Below are 21,934 nucleotides of genomic sequence, written 5' to 3' on the forward strand. Positions count from 1 at the left end.
ATCGGAAAGCATGTAAGGCAGTGAGACCAATTTGGGCTCACTGCCAGGGGACCATGCAGCCGGGGGCAGGGAAACAACCTGATAGGTGGATGGGAACAACCAATGAACTGCACCAAAATGCAAAGATTACCTTTTAAGGAAGAAAAGGGCGAGACCTGGTGTGGGAGGAGCGAGGGAGTGGTTATGTAAATCAAGAGACCTTAAAAAGGCTCGTCCCTCCCAGTCAGGGGTGCTCGAACTGGGTCACGAGTTTGGTGCACCCAGCGTGCTGTTAATAAAATTCTATGTATCACTGTATTTGGCTGTCTCCGAAATTTGATTAGAGATATTTCTTACAGGAGCATAGCTGGGACAGGTGACCTGGACTGGCCAAGGGGATATTCCACACCATAGAATGTCATGCCTAGTATATAAAAGCAGCTGATCTGAGTTCAGTCTGGCATCGGTCAGTGGGTGGTGAGCAATTGTATTGTGCATCACTTGTTTGTTTTCTTTTTATTATCATTATTATTATTATTATTATTATTATTCACCATAGTTATTGTATTTTACTTTTTTTTTTAATCATTAAACTGTTCTTATCTCAACATACAAGTTTTATCTTAATTCTCCTCACAATTCCACCCGGATGGGGGGGAAGAGAGGGGGGGTTGTTGAGCGAGCAGCTGCGTGGTGCTTAATTTCCATCTGGGCTTAAACCACAACAGGTCAGTATCACAGATCATTACGGAGAAAACATCAACAGAGTAATTTTTAAATGACAGTACTGCTTTACTTTTGTATACACCTGAAAAAAACCCCAACAAACAGAGAAAAATTCAGAGAGTAAGAAATTCACAAAATAAACTTCTCAGGGCTAAGTAAAACATTCATACTTTATTGATCTGTTATAACTAGGCAATTGCTCTCTTTTCTTATTTGCATCTCAGTCAAAGGCAATTTATGGTCCAGTTCAGGGCTTAATAAGACTGCTGAGCAGAAATATCAACATCAAGAGTGTAGGTGTAGAAAACCTTCGGAAAAAATACAGAGGAGGGAAAAGCTTAACGTCCATGGAATAGTCTGTAAAGCTCCTAATAAATCAGTTTTGCAGTCTCAAAACCTTCAGCATTCATCACAAAACAATTAAATAGTCACATCCTTCATGAGGGCTGCAGCACAAAGCACCAATTTGGAATAGTGGTCTCTGAGGGTGAAGAATTTTTGTTTCATGAACTTGTTACTGAGCTCCTTACTGGAAGTGATCAATGTGAACCCAAACTGACCAAACCATAAACCTGCTCCAGGAACATGTTCCATCCTGGGAAGGATACATGTGAATAAATTCCATCTGCAGGATGTAATTGTTCATGCATGACTGTACATATTTCTTAAAAATGAAGGCTATTGGTATCTAATAAATGTCTGAGAGCAGTTTGAAAGCATTCAAACTGCAATAAATTATTTCCAGGTATTCTTTGATTCAAATGCCCACATAGAAATGTTTTTTATTGCAATGAAATGTAATTGATATTGTAATTATTATTTCTTATACTGTATTAGCTGAATCAGTCCACAAGTCTTACAAACATACTTCATATACTTCATATTCTTCCCATTAATTTTCTTCTTAAAAACAACCCAAACTCATTTATCATTGGACCAGTCCTGGATTACACACTAAATTTGAGTGAAAGCTGTCTCGTGATGTGCTAAGGAAACATGAACCTCAGCCCTCGATAGCCACCAGGCAGGTTTGCAGACACTCCTTGCAAAGAAGAGTACCTTACTTGGCCTTCTCTTTTCCTTTACTCCTGTGGGATTTAGGCTTCACACTCCCACTAATTACCTCCAGATAGTTGCATCTTTGGTGCGGAATCTCTTTCCTTTTGGCTTGGACTTCCTGAACTTGCACTTTGTTTCTGTTGCTTTAGATTATACTGTGACTGCTTTTCAGTCAATTCAGAATGAAGCTGTTATTAGAGATTCTCTTTTGATTCATTATTGCTCCATCAAGTGATGAAAAGCAGACATTTAAATGTGTAACAGATAAATGAATGTGTCTTGTGAACTGAAAATCATCCTGTCCTTTCCAAAAAACATTATCTATCTGTTTATGTGGTGAACTCCTATGGTTTGTAGGCAGCTGATTCAGTAGGAGTTATGAAAAGCTCACAGATAAAGTTGCATTAATCTTCATTGCCTGACAGCCTTTATACAGAAGTTCATTCTTATATATTGCATGGATATATGACCAATGTATGTGCAGTATTTAAGGCCAAATATATTAAACTATAAGAGAGCATCCAAAGGAAGGCAACAAAGGGCCTTGAGGGGAAGCCGTATGAGGAGTGGCTGAGGTCACTTGGTCTGTTCAGCCTGGAGGAGACTGAGGGGAGACCTCATTGCAGTCTACAACTTCCTCGTGAGGGGAAGAAGAGGGGCAGACACTGGTCTCTTCTCTATGGTGACCAGTAACAGAACCCAAGGGAATGGTCTGAAGTTGTGTCAGGGGAGGTTTAGGGTTAGGATCTTCACCCAGAGGATGGTTGGGTACTGGAACAGGCTCCCCAGGGCAGTGGTCACAGCATCGTCTGACAGAGTTCAAGAAGTGTTTCGATGATACTCTCAAGTACATGGTGTGATTCTTAGGGCTGGTCCCATGCAGGGATAAGGGTTGGACTCGATGATCCTTGATACCAAAAAGCAGCAGAAACAACACCATTTTGTGGGTGTTAAAAAGGTCATTCTTTATTCAGCATGCTAGACGTTCTTAGAATAGCTCCTCTAATTGAACGTACCAAATGACAGACAGACAGGGCTTTTTATTGCACATACTCTTTACATATTCAGTAGATATTCTCGCTTACTCCAATACATATTCATTAGTTTGCTCTACATAGTCACACCCCTATTGGAAGTCCTTCTTTGGTCCTTCCAGGTCTTCTTCATCATGTTGACCTCAGTTCTTGAGCAGGCACAGCGTCACAGTGTTTCACCACCAAAAACTGTAACATTTTTTCTCTATTTTATCTGGGTACACAGAGCTTAGTTTACATCCTGTTTGTTTGAATTACATCCTTTATCTCATTCTTGAGGACTTCTCTAAGATTATGTTGTTCCTTATTTGAGCATTCTGGGATACTGTGAGTAAAGTTTCTATTTCTCCTATCAAATCCCCCATTTTCTTGAGACTAAATTCCTTAAGGGAATTTTATTTTATAGCATAAGGCATTGCAAGACCTACAACACTGAATCATGATGCAGGCTAAAATACAAATGGCAATTATTATGATTAGAACTATGAAGAGCTGCTTTAGCCACTTAAAATCAGGTAACCAGGAGCTCAGGTGTAGTAGCCAGCATGAGAAACAAGAAGTGAAAGGCCTGAGAAAAGTCTAAAATGACCTTGTGTTGTTTTCTCTAGGTTGTGATTTACTGCCCAGAAAAGAGCTCAGTTATTCTGTTTGCATTCTTACCATATGTGGGTGTGAAAAGGAGTTCCTTGAAACTCCAAGGTCTATGTATGTGCTGTGTGTGTGAACAGGCCGGCCTGAGAGAGTGATGGATGTGTGACTTGCAGTTGTGTTCTGTCTTGATTTGCTTAACCACTCCCAGCTAAAAGTGAATGATATAAAAACCCTGAGTCATGAGGGAATAAAGTGATTTCTGTCCATCAAGTCAGGAGTCCATAATCTTCATTCCATTCTCAGTCAGGATATTCCAGATTTCTTGAAAGCCTAAATAGGTGTCATCCTGAGCTACCTGATGTAAAATTTGGGTTTGTTTCCAAATTTCCTGGGCATCCCTAGACACTCTACTGCTCTGGTCAATGTATACACAACAGCTGGTGTTAATGACAGTGCATACTCCTCCTTGTGATGCTAAAAGAAGGTCTAGCACCATTTGCTTCTGTAAAACAACTTGTGAAAAGCTATTCACTTCTTCCTGTAACACAATAATGGCATCCATTCTTGGATTTCCTATATTTTATATGGTAGCAAAAATGTTTACTATTGTTGTGGTGGGTTGACCTTGGCTGGATGCCAGGTGCCCACTCAGGCACTCTATCACTCCCCTTCCCAGACGGACAGGGGAGAGAGTAAGGTGGGAAAAATAACTCATGGGTTGGGATAAGGCAGTTTATTTAAAGCAAAAACAAAGAGGAAGCTTGTGCACGCAAAAGCAAAGTGAAGCGAAAGATAGCAGGGTTTATTCTCTACTTCCGGTGAGCAGCAATGGTCAGCCACTCCTGAGAAGCAGGGTTTCAGCACACATGACGGTTTCTCAGCAGGCAGCTATTGGAAACAATGAATACCTGCCTTCCTGCTCCTTGCCTCAGCTTTTATATCTGAGCTGACGTCATATGATCTGGGATGTCCCTTTTGTCAGTTTGGGTCAGCTGGTCTACTTGGGTCCCCTTCCAGGATCTTGCCTTCAACTGAGGAAGGAATGTTATGTTATGTTGGGGACTAGGGCTCCTAAAGTACAAATGCCTTTCCAGCCTAGGGGTAACACTTTACAGCTTTATTTCCACATATCCAATACCACCCTATTCCATCCAGTACCGGCCAAGGATGATTCATTTCCCCAGTTTTAAGTATTTGAGTACATAGTGTGTGATTTCCAACAAATGTGTCACTTTTATTAGTACAATCTTATTTTCCCGTTCCTTTAGTGTGGGGTTTACATCTTTGTAATAAAACTAGATGTAAATTTTGCTCCCAAGTCAAGACTGAATTAACTATTGCCAGGATAGTAAAACAAGACTTAAGCATTTTGTTTCTTCTCAGACAATTGATCAATTACCTGAGGAGCTTTGGCCTTTTTAATTCTGGAATAACATATCCATGATTTTACTTGTTATACTACTTTGCAATAAAGTGGGAACCTCTTTCTGATGACATTCCCAAAGGTACCCTGAATGTAGATATTATTTGATTCAATAGTATTTTAGTCACTTCCCTAGCCTAGTTGATGTGACAAGGAAAAGCCTCTGGCCACCCAGAGAAGGTATCGCCGAAGACTAGGAGATGTTTATAACCCCCCTTTTCTAGGCAATTTGAGGAAATCGAGCTGCAAATATTCACCCAGAACATTTCCAGATTTGATAGTTCCTATTACTACTTTATTGGCAGTGTTTGGGTTATTTCTCTTACACATGTCACATTGCTAACTGCTTGTACAATTTTGTGTCATTTCTGGACCTATAACCAACTTACACAAATGTTTCAATAATTTTTCTCCACTCCAAGTAGTAGCCTCATGTTCATCTATCATAGATAGATGTTGTAATTATATGAATATGCATTTAATCATATATGAAAAATGTATAAAACCCCCTGATTTTGTGTGAAGCTTTTGAGCAAGTTTTCTGTGGTGCAAACCACCCTTGCTCCCGATGTCAGCAATAAATACCTTTTCTGCACAAAGATCCAAAAGTCTCTGAGCAGTTCTTTATACCGGATTTTTCGGATACATTTTCTCTTCAGCCTCTTTGGCAGCTTTATCGGCTAAATGATTCCCCAGTTCTGGTTTGGTCTTATCCTCTTGGTGTACTCAGCAATGCATGACAGCAACCTCTGTTGGTTTCTGGATATTTTCAAGCGAGTCCAAAATTTGTTTACCAGTTTTGATTGGTAATCCTTGTGCTGTCAGGAGTCTTCTCTCTTTCTAGATGGCTCCATGTGCATGTACCACTCCAAAGGTGTATGTTGAATCAGTCCAAATATTAACTTGTTTTCCTTTGCTCAATTCCAAAGCTTGAGTGAGCGCAGTTAGTTCCACTTTCTGGGCCGAAACACTGGAGGGGAGTGCCTCTGGTTCCAGTTGCCTTAAAGGAGGGAGCCAAAAAATTACTCACCAGGTAAATTTAGTAGAGATAAGAGAGCAGTTTTAATGGAAGGTCTTCTACCACGGGGGTACAGAGATGGGTGCACGCGTGTCCAGGGGGTTCCACAATTAAGGGTATTATCCCAACCAATCCCAGATCTATCCACCCCCCAGATCTTCCCCCCGGCACACCCCTCTGGAAATTGAGTTAGAGGTCCTAAGACCCTCTCTTCCTCATCTTCCTCTTTGTCACAGCACGTCCAGTCCTTGGAGCTCCTCCAAAGTTCTGGGTTTTGAAGGATGCTTTGACTATGATGTATCTTGTTGTTCAAGCCAGGGTGCAAATGTTCTTAAACAGAAGGAAGGTCTACCTTTAGGGAAGTCTAAACAAGCTAAGGAATTTAGAAAGTTAGATATGAAATAGGGTAATAGGGTTGGGTAAATGTGTAAACTACTGTGCTAAAGGGTGAGCTAACTACAGCTACTTCTAAAATCTACAAAAAGCTAAAAATCAAAAAAATCCATAGGCATCAGTGGGTAGTTACTGCGTATCCAGATAATCATTTTCCATTCCAGAGAAAGCTGCTCCCATTGGTAGACAATTCTCAATCAGGTCTTTCCAAGACTGTCTCCTAAGTTAGGTCTGCTGGAATACACTTCTATAGTCTGTAAGCAGTCATGCTCTGGGGTTCCTTTGTGGCTGTGGGAATTGACAGATTGCTTCTTTCTGTTCCTGTCCCAGCGTCCATGTTCCTTGGAGAATTTCAAAGCCCAGGTAGGTTACTGTGGCCTGGACTACTTGCGCTTTGTTTTTGGATACCCTCTATCCACTCAGTCCAAGGAAATTCAATTGTGCCACAGTCTGATCCCAAGATTGCTGTTTAGCTTCAGTGGCTATCAAAATATCATCTACATACTGTAATAAGACTCCAATAGGGTTTTGATTTCTCCAGTCCTCCAGTTCTTTTGCCAATTGATTTCCAAATATTGTGGGGCTATTTTTAAACCCCCATGGGAGGACTGTCCAAGTCAGCTGGGTTTTCCTCCCTGTGTTTGGATTTTCCCATTTGAAAGCAAAAAGCTCTTGACTTTCAGAACTCAAAGGGATACAGAAAAAGGCATCTTTTGAATCTAATATTGTAAACCACTTTAAACTGTCATTTAGGATAGATTAGCAAAGTGTAAGGATTTGCTACTACTGGATGTATATCTTCTACTATTTTGTCTATAGCTCTAAGGTCCTGTACCAACTGGTAATCCCTTCCGTTTACCTGCTTGACTGGAAAAATGGGAGTATTAAATTTAGATTCATATTCTTTTAACAGGCCAAATTTCTTAAATTTTTCTACAAGGGGTAATAACCCCTTGGGACTTTCTATTTTGAAAGGGTATTACTTTTGCCTTACCGATCCCACTCCAGGTTTGAATTTAATTCTCACAGGTTCTGCTCTTTTGGATGGCCCGGGCACCTCTCCAGCCCATACTATCAGAATCACTGCATCCTCAAGTGATATTGGCAAATGGATCACTTCCCTTTTTGGGGACCGTAATGCAAAAATAGAAGCTTCCACTTAATTAGGTTCTGGAATAATAACCTGTATTTTGCCATTTTTAAATTTGATCTTAGCATTTTGAGTTTTCCAATAGATCTCTCCCAAGGAGAGGCTTTGGTGAATTAGGCAAGTACAAAAACTGGTGAGTCATCCATTGTCTTCCTAATTTTAAAATCAATACGTTTGAAAAAATGGCTGAGTTTCGCGATTCCCTGTCGCACCAACAATTGTTATAGAATTGTTACTTAAGTTTCCTTTTACTGTATTTAACACAGAGTAACTATCTCCCATATCTACTAAAAATTCTACTGCTTCATTCCCCAGCTTAGCTGTAACCAGAGGTTTTGCTGGGGAAGAATCCTCTGGTTCCCCTCAGTCATCCTTGGGCATGGCCATGAGAGGGTTCAGAGAGTTCTTAAGTTTCAGTTGTGGACAATCCCATTTCCCATGCTCATCTTTCTTACAGTAGGCACTTGATACCAAGTCTCCTTGGGGGAGAGTTCGAAGTAGGCTGTTGTAGTAGTTTTAGTATAGACCTTCCTGGCAACCAGCTTGAAACCAGGGAAGTACCCTATGTTCCCAGTATTCCATTCTATTTCTTACGTAAGCAGAGATATTAATACAAGCGGGAGGAAATTTTTTGGTCAGACCTCTTCCGGCCAGGTTGGAGAGAAGGGGCAGCCTTGATGAGCTCCTGTGTGCGGGGGTTGTGGGCCTTGTAGGCCTTGGGAGGCCGTTGCTTCATTCCGACTCGTAGGAGAAGTCTGTTGGCGCAGTTCTGCTTTCTCAAGCAAAGTATTAAGATTCTTTTTGTTTGCTAGCTCTCTATTAGCTGTGTATATTTAGGTATATCTGTTTTTCAGTTTTTGAGGTTTGGGTTCTCTTTTCTTACATGTATATAGTTTTTTGCAACTGTAATTAAGTGTAAATATATAAATATTGCTTTAGTTCAGTTTATTTCGGGTCCTTTGTTGTTTGTTTTTTTCCCTTCCCTTTAATAAGGGGAGAGGGTTTTCGGAGTGAGTTTGGGGACTTGGCATGGAGCCAGGTCTAAACTGAGACAGCTGTCCATGTTCTCATCCTCTTCCTCTCCCTGGAGGCACCATTTCCTTAGATATTCCTTCCATAACTGCAACTACTTTCTGCCTAGTTGGTTCCCGCTGATTCTCCCAACATCCAACAATATCCCTACATTATACTGATCTTGTCCCTTAACTTTTTGTAATTTCCTCATGTCATTTGAGGACAGCCCCACAAATATGGGGGCAGTTGAGTCTTTCCCTCCTCTGTTTCAGGATCAATATTAATATATTTTTGTGCTGTTTCTTTCAGATGATTTAAAAATTCAGTAGGTGATTCCCTGCAATCCTGCTTAATTTCAAATAATTTTGACATGTTAATTGCCTTTGGCATGATATGTTTAATTCCATATAATATCCATTGCTGGTATCTATTTAACCTTTCTCTAAAAATAGGGATGTTAGGTCCATTTGGGGTCCACAGTGGGAAAGTTAAACTTCAATATACCCTGTATATTACCTGTCAAAATCTGCTCCTCCACAAACCTCCTACTAGTGTTAACAACCATTTCTTTCTCTGTACTATCAAACAACATTTCTAACATAGCATCAATATCCTTCTAGTCCAGATTTTTGGTTTTAATCATCATTTTGAATGCTTTTGCCATTTTTTCTGGATTATCTCATGGAGGGGGGGACACTCTCACCCCTCCTTGTTTAGCTCTAGTTCTTCCTGCAACTGGACTGAAACTCTCTTCTCTCTCTGACACGTTCTCTCTAATGTGCTAAATCTGCCTCTTCATGTATCAGTTCCCCTGCAAGATTGGTTTCTGTAGCTTGATTATCTGTTCCCCCACCCAACCTGCAAGTGGGACCGACCATAAGATCTAAGTCGTCCTCCTTATCAGGGAAATGTTTAGAACAAATTTTTCCTGTGCTACACATTGAACAACAATGCTTTAACCATTTCCCTTGATTCTCCTTTTCAAGGGTAAAGAGCAGCAGGTCTGAGGGGGCTGGATTCACACCACAATCTTTCTGCCATTCTGGATGGTTCTGCAAAGTGAAAAACATATCAGCATGCATAACCTCATCCCACTTCTGTTCCTATCTTAAAAACAGCATTAACTGTAACAATACATTATAATTCAATGTTCCATAACGGCCGCCAATTGATTACAATACTTAATTAAATTCTCCCTGGTAGCTGTTCCCCAGGGGTCTGCCAATCTTCTTCCAATGTCACAAAATGCAACCAAGTGGGGACTTTTTCAAAATGCCCCCTTCAGATTGTCCACTACGCATCTCTGAACAGTAGACTCAAAATATTTCAATATCAAAACAAATACAAAACAATATCAATTGATAAAACAAAGCTGCATACCAAATTCCAGAATACCAAATAACCCACCCAATGAGCTGGAAGATCCAGATATCTCATATGGGCAGGATTCCCAAAAAGAATGCCTTATTATCCAATGGGATCTTACCTGCATCCTAGACTGGTCTGGGGATCTATGGTCTTCTCCAGGAAAGTCCTGGTATCAGCATGAAGATCCAGAGATCCCTTGGATCCACGGGAGGTCAGGCAGAGATGTCCCATCAGCGTCACCAAAAATTATACTGAAAAGTGGCAGAAACAAACTTCTTAACACCAATTTGTAGATGTTAAAAAGGGCATTCTTTATTCAGCATGTTGGACGTTCTTAGAATAGCTCCTCTAATTGAACGTGCCAAATGATAGATGGACAGGGTTTTTTATTGTACATACTCTTTACATATTCAGTAGATATTCTCGCTTACTTAATACATATTCATTAGTTTGCTGTACAGAGTCACATCCCCATTGGAAGTCCTTCTTTGGTCCTTCATCGTGTTGACCTCAGTTCTTGAGCAGGCACAGCGTCACAGTGTTTCACCACCAAAAACTGTAACATTTTTTCTCTATTTTATCTGGGTACACAGAGCCTAGTTTACATCCTGTTTGTTTGAATTACATCCCTTATCTCATTCTTGAGGACTTCTCTAAGATTATGTTGTTCCTTATTTGAGCATTCTGGGATACTGTGAGTAAAGTTTCTATTTCTCCTGTCAGCAGAGAGAGGCTGGGTCCACTGGGCTGATCCCTATACCTTCTCCCTGGATAGCGCCAGCCAAGATGGAGCACTTCCCTTTCTGGTCCTCAGCTTTTCCTGTCTACGCCACAGCCCCAAGTGGTATTGAATATTCAACACTAAAGCTCCACCCCCTTTTAGAAACCATATCAGTTATTATTGGGTCAGAACCACCTTGTGGGGAGTATGTGTGTGTGTGTGTGTAGGGGGAAGGGATGGGTCGAACCTCACAGAGGTGGGGTGGCATCGTATCTCTCATGGCAGGCCCCTGGAACCAACATGGGGAAGCCCTGGAGTAGCTGTCAGTCGCAAACAGCCCAGGAAAACTATAACACATCATACCTCCTGGAGCCCCTAAGCCAGCCTCAGATTGGCAGGGACAGTGAGAACACTGCCCCTCACCCTGGCCTGGAACCTCAGAGTGGCTGGTGGGTCAGAGAACCTGCCTGGAGGAGTTGGCCATAGGGACCAGAGCAGATAAAACCATAGGCATGTGTTTGCCTCGTGTTGTGGCTCTGCAACTTGGACTTGTGAGAACCAGTCTTCTACAAGGTTTCAGTGGTAGCTATCTCTCCCTCTTTCTCTCTTTTTGTTCCCTCTGCTTCTCTTTCTTTGCTCCTTTCTTAATGCTTAGGGTGGCTTGGAGCTAGAGGGATTGGATCTTGACTTAAGCGTTGTGGATTAATAGTATATACTGAGTCAGTGTTGTGGCAGAACATTTTTGTCTAGCTTGTGTAGTTTCCTTTTGAACTTTGGCTAATTTCCTTTATTTGTTTCCCTAACTTAATAAAGAAATCCCTTGAGAATGAGCCCGTGGTTTACTCTCTTGACGCTATGTCAAGGTATTAAAGAAACCTATATCTATATTTTAAAGTAAAACTCCTAGCTGAGTCGGAGAACTGGCAGCTCCCGGAGCTGGAGCCTTACACTCCCTTGCTTTGTAACCATAACACTGACATAACTTCTCAAATCAATGATGAACAGATCTGTATGATACAGACTTCTTGTATTTTGTTGCAGTTCACATAGGCTGGGGGTAGGAATTATTACATAATAATAAGAATGCAAGTTGCACCCTGATTGAGAAATGAACATGTGTGCAAAACAGAGATCTAGAAAGGACTGGAAGGCAAACTGATGTTTGCTTATTTATTTTTTTAAAGAGGCATAAGGCAATAAATTTATGAAAGAAAACTTGAAAACCAAAGGATATCCTGAAATTTCTCTTGTGTGTGCAGACAACACAAGCCTTCAAATTATGCTTGATATTGAATCCTCAGTATTAAAAAAATAGATGTTGAAGAACATTTCTAATTGGACCAATCTACTGAGAGAAGTTTCAGTGAAAGAATGCAAAACACATGCCTTTTCCTCATGTCACCAACAGTACCCTATGGGCAGTGAGCTGAAATACATATATCAACCTGAGCCTCTGTAATTGTGACATAATATACAGAATCACAGAATAGTTAGGGTTAGAAGGGACCTCTGGAGGTCATCTAGTCCAAACCCCTGCCAAGGCAGGGTTACCTAGAGCAGGTTACACAGGAATATGTCCAGGTGGGTTTTTAATGTCTCCAGAGAGGAAGACTCCACAACCTGACTGGGAAGCCTGTTCCAGTGCTCTGCCATCCTCAATGTAAAGAAGTTCTTTTTCATGTTGAGATGGTACTTCTTGTGTTTATACCCAGTCACTTGAAATATAAGAAAAATATCTGCATTCCTGAATGCAAAAGTTAAAAGGTCTGTGTGCTGGTTTAAAAGTAAACCGGTGGGAGAAATGAACCCAACTCAAAAGAGATTACAAGTCAGAGTTACAATTTACTAAAAAGATTGAAATAGACACAATGATACAGAGAAGAAACTGGTTTTAACCCACAAAGACAGATGTATAACCCAGCCCCCTGGGAAAAGAACAGAACAGTGTTCATTAGACCCTGTGCTGAGCACCATGTGGTCTCCCTGGGTGCAAAGTAAAAAGAATAGGAACCTGTTGGTCCAGATGATGGTCGCAGTTCTGTTGAAGTAATGATCGCAGTCTTGTCGAGAGTCCTGTTGAAGTTCTGGTCCTCCTCTGGATCCAACGAGAGGTACCAGAAGACCCAAAAACCCAAGATTATATATGCTTAGGTTCAGGTGGGAATGTCCAGTACCTCCCCCAGGGCAAGGAGTTTCACAATGGGTGATTTAATTCTGTGAGTCATGGGATATTTTTGGACTCTTTGATGGTCTAGGTCTTTGCAGCTTCCTATTGTGCCAGTCCAGTATGGCCCATTAGCAGAGATGCCCCCTCAGGCTGAGTGTGAAGGTGCTAATGCCTCCCCAGAGGGCAGTTATCACAGCTGAGTCATTGGTGTGAAGACAAAGAAACACTCCCCCGCCTTGCAGGGTTCTTTCACACCCAGCTTGTAGCCTGAGGTGTCAGGTGTGCCCTGGGCAGCTGCTGCAAATGATCCATTTATTAACAGTCCATCAGAAATGACATAGAGGGTGTAGAATATACAGTTTTGGTTATACCCACATAGTGATAAACTGGTCCCAGCCCCTGTAACTGGGACAGTGTGGGTCTAGGAACAAAGTCCAGGGTTGTTTTCTCTGTTATTCAGAAACATGATGGAAACAGCTCTAAAGTTACTATGAGAATCACTTGTGAGAGAATGATTTTTTTTAGAAAAAGTTCTTATATGTCTTCTTTATTGTGTGAAAGCTAATGCTGCAATTATCAGCTTGCTCTGACTAGGGTGAGAATTCTGCTACTTTTAGCTAGTTACATACAGTAAAGCATTCCTACATATAGTTCTTATTACACACTTCTTCAAGTATGAGGAAGAAAGAAGCTAATCCAATCTAATACAATACTGTGCTGCACATTTGTAGAAACCTTATAAAGAGAGATGGAAAAAAAAACTATGTGATATAAAAATCAGTTATATATCCCTGTGTCTTAGTTTAACAAGACAAAAATATTTGATAAGGAGGGCAGGATAGGAAAAAAAACCCTGCTCCTTCTAAGTTATTTTAAATTTGAAATTAAGAGGCGTCAGGTGAAAAGGTGTGGGAAAGAAAATAACAGCTCTTTACTAAATATATATATATAACAAAACAGAACAAGTAACAATATAGTAAACGAAACTTTCACCAAAACCAATTAAGTATTTTTTTGCCTTTTGGTGCAGTTATAACCACAAACAGCAGGGGGCGCAGTGACTCACTCACGGTCACCAGGAGGCACTGTTGGGCTCCAGTGAAATGCGAGAGTTGCAGTGACTCCCTTTCAACCAGCAGGGGGCGCTGTTGGGCTCTGGGAGAAGCAAAGGCTGCAGTTACTCACTGGAGGCTGGCAGGGGGCGCTGTTGGGCTGCAGGAGGTGCTGGGGCAGGCCAAGGGAGCAGTGCCGACTTCCAGATGGCAATAGCGGGTCTCTGCGGTGGCAGAAGGTCTGGGACCCCAGAGTGAGCACCACAGGGACTCTCTCTCTGTTCCCCGGGGGGGGGTTAGAAGCTCCTCTGCAGATGGGGCCGGCTTTCTGATGAGTCCAAGGCAAGTCCAGGCAGTGGACAGCACAGGACGTGAGAGGTCGGAGGTGAGCCGGGACCTTCCCAGGGCTGCTGCTAGCCCCAGCAAGGCGGCAGCTGAACATCAAAGCCAATGGGATCAGAAGCCAGTGGACCTGGCCAAGATGAACCCAGGGACTCCCTCTCCACACCACTCCCCCAGCCAGGGAAAAAAAGTGAAGTCCAGCCAGGAAAAAAAAAATTACCTCCCCCAGGCCTACTGAAGCAATCAGGTTGGTATTTGAGCAATGAGCTACTTCTTTTGTGTGGCTCAGTTGCTGGCTATCCCTTCAGAGCAGGGAAAGCTAGTTAGCCAACCCCCTCCCCCTTCCAGCTGGTCGGTGTCTTTCTTTCACAGTGATAAGAGGGAAAAATTCAAGCACTAGTTTTAAGAGAAAACCTATGACACCCTGAGAGTCAACAACCAGAAGTGAATGATGAATTATCTGCCTATTATATTGTATGCTTGCTTGCTCTGTTAAATTGAAGTATGCTGAACAAGTTTAGAATCTCTCAGGTCCATATCGAGTCTTTTCCACTCCTAATTTGTTATTTTCACTTAAAAACTTTGTGAAGTGTCTCTCTATATCCAATCTGTCTGACTAAAATGGTCCAGTACTCTTGTAAAACTAAGGATGATAAACATTGAGTAATACCTCTAAGGTGATTACTGACAGGATTTATCTTTTAACTTAGACAATTCACACTGAGATCAGAGGCACTGCATACAAGCAACTGGGGACTTCAGGAAGGCTGTAGTGGGGAGCTACAGTGTTTATGATAATGGTGAGAGGTCCACAGGCTACAGAAAAATGGCAAAAATCAATGTGCAGCTGGGACCGCTTCACAGAACCACAGAGATCAGGGCAGTGACTGGCACCAGCAAGACCTGTGCACAGGGAGGGCAAGCAGGGTTGGTCCATTTTCAGCTTGCTCCTGGTTTCCTAGAAGAAGCTAGGTTTAAATGAGGATAGTTCATTCATGTCAAGGTTTTGCCAGTGCTTTGAGTGTAAGTGGTTAGCGATGTTCTTAATTAAGACTGAACTAAATTAAAGTAACAAAATCATCATGGCTAGACTTCGCAAATGAAGATTTAGGAAGGGTCTATCCACTTTTGTTACAAGCACGCTGGTGGCTAATAAGGCCAATGCGAGATAGACATATCCGATTGCAAAAGGCACAGCAGAAAGACTCCTTAGGTGGTATATTCTGCAAGGCACGATTCTTTCTGCGTTGTCTTTTCTCCTCGAGAGTGATTCTGCGTGCATTCTCAAAGGAAACGGCAGCATTATAGATGGTGTGTCTCCAGGCCTCCCGATTGGAGGCCAGAGTAGACCAGTTATGATGATCAAAATGGCCAAGGCTGTGATGTTGCTTCAGGGAGTCCTTGTATCTTTTCTTCGGGGCTCCTCTCTTGCAGCAGTCAGTGGTAAGTTCACCATAAAGCAAGATCTTCGGGAGGCGGTGGTCCTTCATCCTTGAGACGTTCCCTGCCCAGCGCAGCTGTGTTCTCAGCAACATGGCCTCAATACTTGTGACTGCTGCTTGTTCTAGAACAGATGTATTGGTCACATAATCTGACCAGTGGATGTTTAGGATTGTACAGAGGCAGCGTTGATGGAAGCGTTCTAGGAGACGCAGGTGGTGGCTGTAGATGACCCATGATTCGGAACCATATAAGAGAGTAGACAGCACTATGGCTTTGTAAACACTGATCTTTGGTACTTTTCTTCAAGTGTTTATTACGCCATACTATTTTATGGAGTTTTCCAAAAGCACTATATGCCTTTGCTAACCTGTTGTCTATCTCTCTGTCAATCTCACCATCCGAGGAGATGAGGCTACCTAGGTAATTAAACTGCTGGACTGATTTGAGCACTGATTCGCCAATGGTGATATGGGGATGATGGAAGACTTCCTGAGGTGCAGGTTGATAGAGAACTTCTGTCTTCTTTAAACTGACTTCCAACCCAAAGAGCTCAGCAGCGTCTGCAAAGCAGGATGTTAAACGCTGCAGAGCTGCTTCTGTGTGGGCGACAAGGGCGGTGTCATCAGCATAAAGCAGCTCCCGGACAAGAGGGTTTAAGTCTCAGTATGGGCCTTCAGTCGCCTTAGGTTGAATAGGCTTCCATCAGTACGGTATCGAATGTAGATACCATCCTGATCATGGAGGGATTCCGTGGCCCTTTGGAGCATCATGCTGAAAAAGACTGTGAATAGGGTTGGTGCGAGAATGCAGCCTTGTTTCACACCATTCTTTATTAGAAAGGGCTCAGAAAGTGCATTGCCATATCTGACCTGGCCGTGCTGATCCTCATGGAGTGAGATGATCATTTTAAGGAACTTGGGGGGACAACCTAAACGTTCCAAAATCTGCCATAGACCTTTTCTGCTCACAGTATCGAAAACCTTGGTGAGGTCAACAAAGGTTACATAGAGACCTTTGTTCTGTTCCCTACACTTCTCTTGCAGTTGTCTGAGAACAAATACCATGTCTGTGGTACTCCTGTTGGTTCTGAAACCACACTGACTTTCAGGTAGAATTCCTTCTGTTATAGCGGGTATTAGTCTGTTCAAGAGTATTCTTGCCAGGATTTTGCCAGCAATGGAGAGCAGAGTAATACCACCGTAATTTGAGCAATCTGGTTTAATTCCTTTCTTCTTATACAAACAAAATCATAGAATCATAGAATATCCTGAGTTGGAAGGGACCAACAGGGATCATTGAAGTCCAACTCCTGACCCTGCACAGGACAGCTCCAAGAATCCCACCATGTGCCTGAGAGCGTTGTCCAAATGCTTTCTGAACTCAGGCAGTCTTGATGCTGTAACCACTTCCCTAGGTGAGGAATTATGAGAAATAAATAACCTGGTTTTATTACAAGCAAATGAACTGATTAGAAAGGCGAAAGGGGGGAGGGGCTTTTATCAACCAAAGAGGGGTTCTTTTTTTCTTTTTAATTAAAATAGGCGTGGCGCGGAGTTGTAAGGTGAATGGTTCTGTCTGAACCTGACACCAGGGAACTTTTGCGGCTGGGAATAGGGAAAAATACAAAAAGTAAAGATGTAACTAAACAAAGATCTTTTCTGCCATGCAGCAGTCTATTGTGTACAGGGGGACCCCCTGGACCAGGTCCAGACGGGTACATCACAATCAATCAAAAAGAAGGGTAACTCCCCCCCCCCCCCCCCCCCGTTGGAGAAATTACCTTTTAAGGTAAAAAACGGCGTTCACTGAATATGTAACAGCTTTTGTAACCGAAAGAACTACAAAAGGCGCGGTTTTCAAACTGGTCACATGCTTCCAGACCCTAGTGGCTTTGGGACACCCGGTGTGCTGAAATAAAACCTTCCTTTACGCTTTCTTTGTCTCACAGGTTTTTTCCATCTTTCTAAATTCAAAGGAGAAATTTTTCCCACAGGAATGTTTTCCTAATATCCAACCTAAACCTCCCCTGACACAGCTTCATGCCCTTTCCTCAGGTCCTGTCACTGGTCATGAGAGATCAGTGCCTGCCCCTCCATTTCCCCTTGTAAGGAAGCTGTAGATGGCAATGAGGTCTCCCCTCAGTCTCTTCTCCAGACTGAATAAGCCAAGTGACCTTAGCTGCTCCTTATATGGCTTCCCCTCAAGGCCCTTCAACATCTTCGTAGCTCTCCTTTGGATGCTCTCTAATACCTTTATATCTTATATTGTGGCACCCAAAACTGCACCCAGGTCTCGAGGTGAGGCTGCACCAGTGCAGAGGAGAATGGGACAATCCCCTCCCTCAATCAGAACTCCTGGCTATCAGGTCACACTGTTCAGGGCACAAAAATTAAGTAGTAGAGACTATTAAACATCTAACAAATCTTACTGATCTTGTATTGATGCGTTAAATTGAGCAGGATACATACTTGTTTGGGAAGAGACCTCTTCAAAGCGCAGGTGACTGTTCACCAAAGATTTGGACTATGAAAGCCTTTGAAAAAAATACAAAGCAATTTCTAATGATTCAAAGTTACTCAGACTTAAGTTCAGCACCTGCTTTTAGTGTGAATAGTCTCTCACTATTTCTCCAGGTGTATTATGTTGCTCAAAGGTTGCATTGATAGCATCTTTCCAATTTGTCTTGATGTATGTTCCTTACATTCCTACCATTAGGAAGAGTTATATTTCTTTATTATGATGTAAGTCAGGTCCTGGTGACTTTCCAACTTAAATAAACCATCAAATCCCATCTTTATTGCTCCCTGAAGTATGTATTATTGGGCCTGATCTATCCCTTCACTGAAATAGTATAGTTATTTCTATAGTGTAGCACTGAGTTCACGGACCAACCAGATGCATGTGCAACTGATAAATCAATTTATTCGTGTGCTAACAAGCCCTTATATACCTCCTGTGACATCATGGGGTATTTCCCATAGTCCTTAGCGAGTCCTTCCTGTGAGCATGCTCTGAAGTCCTTCTCCAGAGGCATGACACAAAGACTACATTTCCCATGTTTCCATGGGACATCTTCCTGCATAATGTTAACCCTTTCCCTACACTATAGACTTCAATGGATCATACCTACAGGATACAACTGAAGATAATTTCTTTCTCACAGAATGCAGAAGATTAAAGCAGCATTTTTTTTCAGCTGATGTAACCATATTTTCTTAATATTTAGAGAAAAAAAATGAAGCTATCAGATGCTGCATGATGCTGTATGAAGCAAAAAAAAATCTATTTATGATTGCAATACAGAATAACTGTAATAGCATTTGGGGCACATCCATTATACTGGTGCTTATAGACCAAATTCAGTGTTGATGAGATCCAGTATAATTCATTTCAAACAGTTGTGTCTCCTTAGCTGCAGTGAAAGCATTAAAAATTATTTGCTGTTGCATAGTTTTCATTCCCAGCCTGAAATCATAGAATCATAGAATCAGCTGGGTTGGAAGGGACCTCCGAGATCATCAAGTCCAACCCTTGATCCACTACCACTGCGGTTACTAGACCATGGCACTAAGTGCCACATCCAGTCTCTTTTTAAAAATCTCCAGGGACAGAGAATCCACTACTTCCCTGGGCAGCCCATTCCAAAGTCTGATCACCCTCTCTGTAAAGAAATTCTTTCTAATATCTAACCTAAACCTCCCCTGGCACAACTTGAGACCGTGCCCTCTTGTCTTGCTGATAGTTGCCTGGGAAAAGAGACCAACCCCCACCTGGCTACAACCTCCTTTCAGGTAGTTGCAGAGAGTGATGAGGTCTCCCCTGAGCCTCCTCTTCTCCAGGCTGAACAGCCCCAGCTCCTTCAACCTCTCCTCATAGGACTTGTGCTTGAGTCCCTTCACCAGCCTAGTTGCCCTCCTCTGGACTTGCTCCAGGACCTCAATATCCTTCCTGAACTGAGGGACCCAGAACTGGACACAGCACTCAAGGTGCGGCCTCACCAACATTGAGTACAGGGGAAGAATCACTTCCTTGGACCTGCTGGCCACACTGTTCCTGATACAGGCCAGGATGCCATTGGCCTTCTTGGCCACCTGAGCCCACTGCTGGCTCATGTTCAGTTTCCTGTATATCCAGACTCCCAGGTCCCTCTCTGCCTGGCTGCTCTCCAGCCACTCTGTGCCCAACCTGTAGCACTGCATGGGGTTGTTGTGGCCAAAGTTCAGGACATGGCACTTGGCCTTGTTGAACCTCATCCCGTTGGAATGAAATAACAGACTACTTTTTTCACTCTTCTAATGACATTAAGACTGTATAAAACCATATTATGTTACATGATGATATATAGAGAATTGGTTAGAAATGCGAGGACATATGAACATGGCTAAGGCTATGGATGAGCTGCTAAAGTATAAGACGCAGTCTGACTAGGCCCATGAGAAAGTCTGAGATAGCAGGGCCGTGAGAAAGCAGCAGCGTCCTTGGGTATTCTAAATTTGGCTGAAAAACAGGAGCTAGGCATTACCAAAACAAAGACACTTAACGAGCCACCTGTGTAAACAAGGAAAGACAGTTAAGATGATATCACCACCTAACTGAGCACCAATAATGAGCCTAATTTCTGTAATATTCATGAACCTATTATGGAGTGTATATTAAGCTGTTGTCAATCTACAATAAACGAAGTTCCTGGATTCTCACATTGAGGTGTCTAGAGCTTTCCGTCGCGACAATGATATGGTTTGAAGCTGGCTCCCTGCCAAGTCTCCAAACCTTACCACAAGAAGTGTCGTCGCCCCCCCCCCCCCCAAACCTCAGGGAGAAGAGGGAAAGAAAAAAAACAACCAAGAAAACCGAAACGAGAGAGAGACAGCTAAAACAATATATATAAATATATTTACACTTATATTACAGTATATACAATTGAAATATATATACAATTTTACAAGGAAAAGGGAAAGGGAAGGGGAAAGGGAAGAAAAGGAACAAAACCAAAATAAAAAATATATATATATATACATATATATATATATATCCCGATCAGTAGCCCAAGATCTCATGGCTAGGCTTCGTGAACGAAGATTTGGGAAGGACTCTACCCACATTTGTTGCAGGCGTGTTGGTGGCTAAAAAGGCCAATATGAGATAGGCATGTCCGGTTGCAAAAGGCACAGCAGAAAGACTCCTTAGATGGTATATTCTGCAAGGAGCCCAAGATCTAGCAACTAAAAGAATTAGCAAAAGACTATCTTACTACTCTCCTTGGGAAAACGGAGAGTCACGCTGGAACGATCGCCGGCAACCTCCGTCTCCCAAGGTCGACAAGGCCTTACCAGGTCTCGCTCCCCAACACGACAGACTCAACAGCAGGGAACCTGCACCTCCAAGCCTCCGGAGGGAAAGAGAGGGTGAAGGTCTCTCGTCCTTTCTTCTTATACCCCAGCTTACGTAAAAATCGTAGGGAATACTGGGTAAATCTGGACCCTTCCTTGGCTACAGACTGGTCACCAAGGAAGGCCTAGACCAAACTACCACATTCTCCACCCCTTATTCCATACTATTTTTACGTAACACTTATATCTCACGTTCGCCTACATCCCGTGCGTATATATACACGTATACATATATATATATAGTCCTTGTTGTTCTTCCGGCGCAGTTGTCTTATCGTTGGAAATCAATACTGACATCAGTTCAGTTCAGTTCTGATCTTTGGTCTCCTCAGTCACAATTACAGTTCTGATTTTAGGGCTGTTTCATCGTTCTGGGCTGTCTCATCATTGGATACTGGCATCAGCTTAATTCAGGTCTCTCTCTCTCTCATCTGGTGACTGGCTTCCTGTAAAACACAACTCAGGACATATAATTAGTTTTTCCCCAAGGCTAAATTTCCTTGAGGCACACATTGGATCACTCCGTCCTTCCTCATTACCCACCACGTATGTCCTGGTCCTTGAGCAAAGACAATCCCACGAATGGGTTTGTCTTGGCCTGAGGCAGGGGTAACCCAAAAAGCTCTCCCTAGCATTCCTCTCAAGTGGATTGCTGGAACTTTATCTCCATCAACAATGTGGAGGGATTCTGCTTGTGCAGGGCCAGCTCGATTAACAGAACCCCTGGTGTTAACTAGCCAGGTGGCCTTGGCTAAGTTCGTATCCCAATTTTGTAAGTTCCCTCACCTAGTGCCTTTAGAGTTGTCTTCAACAGTCCATTACATCTCTCAACCTTCCCAGCAGCTGGTGCATGATAAGGAATGTGGTACACCCAATTGATACCATGTTTCCTCGCCCAAGTGGTGACTAAGTCATTTTTGAAATGAGTCCCGTTGTCCGAATCAATATTTTCTGGGGTCCTGTGTCGCCACAGGACTTGCTTTTCAAGACCCAGAATGGTATTCCGAGCCTTCGCGTGGGGCACTGAAAAAGTCTCTAGCCATCCGGTGGTTGCTTCCACCATG

This window comes from Pseudopipra pipra, chromosome W (genome assembly GCF_036250125.1).
Source record: "Pseudopipra pipra isolate bDixPip1 chromosome W, bDixPip1.hap1, whole genome shotgun sequence".
Lineage (NCBI taxonomy): Eukaryota > Metazoa > Chordata > Aves > Passeriformes > Pipridae > Pseudopipra > Pseudopipra pipra.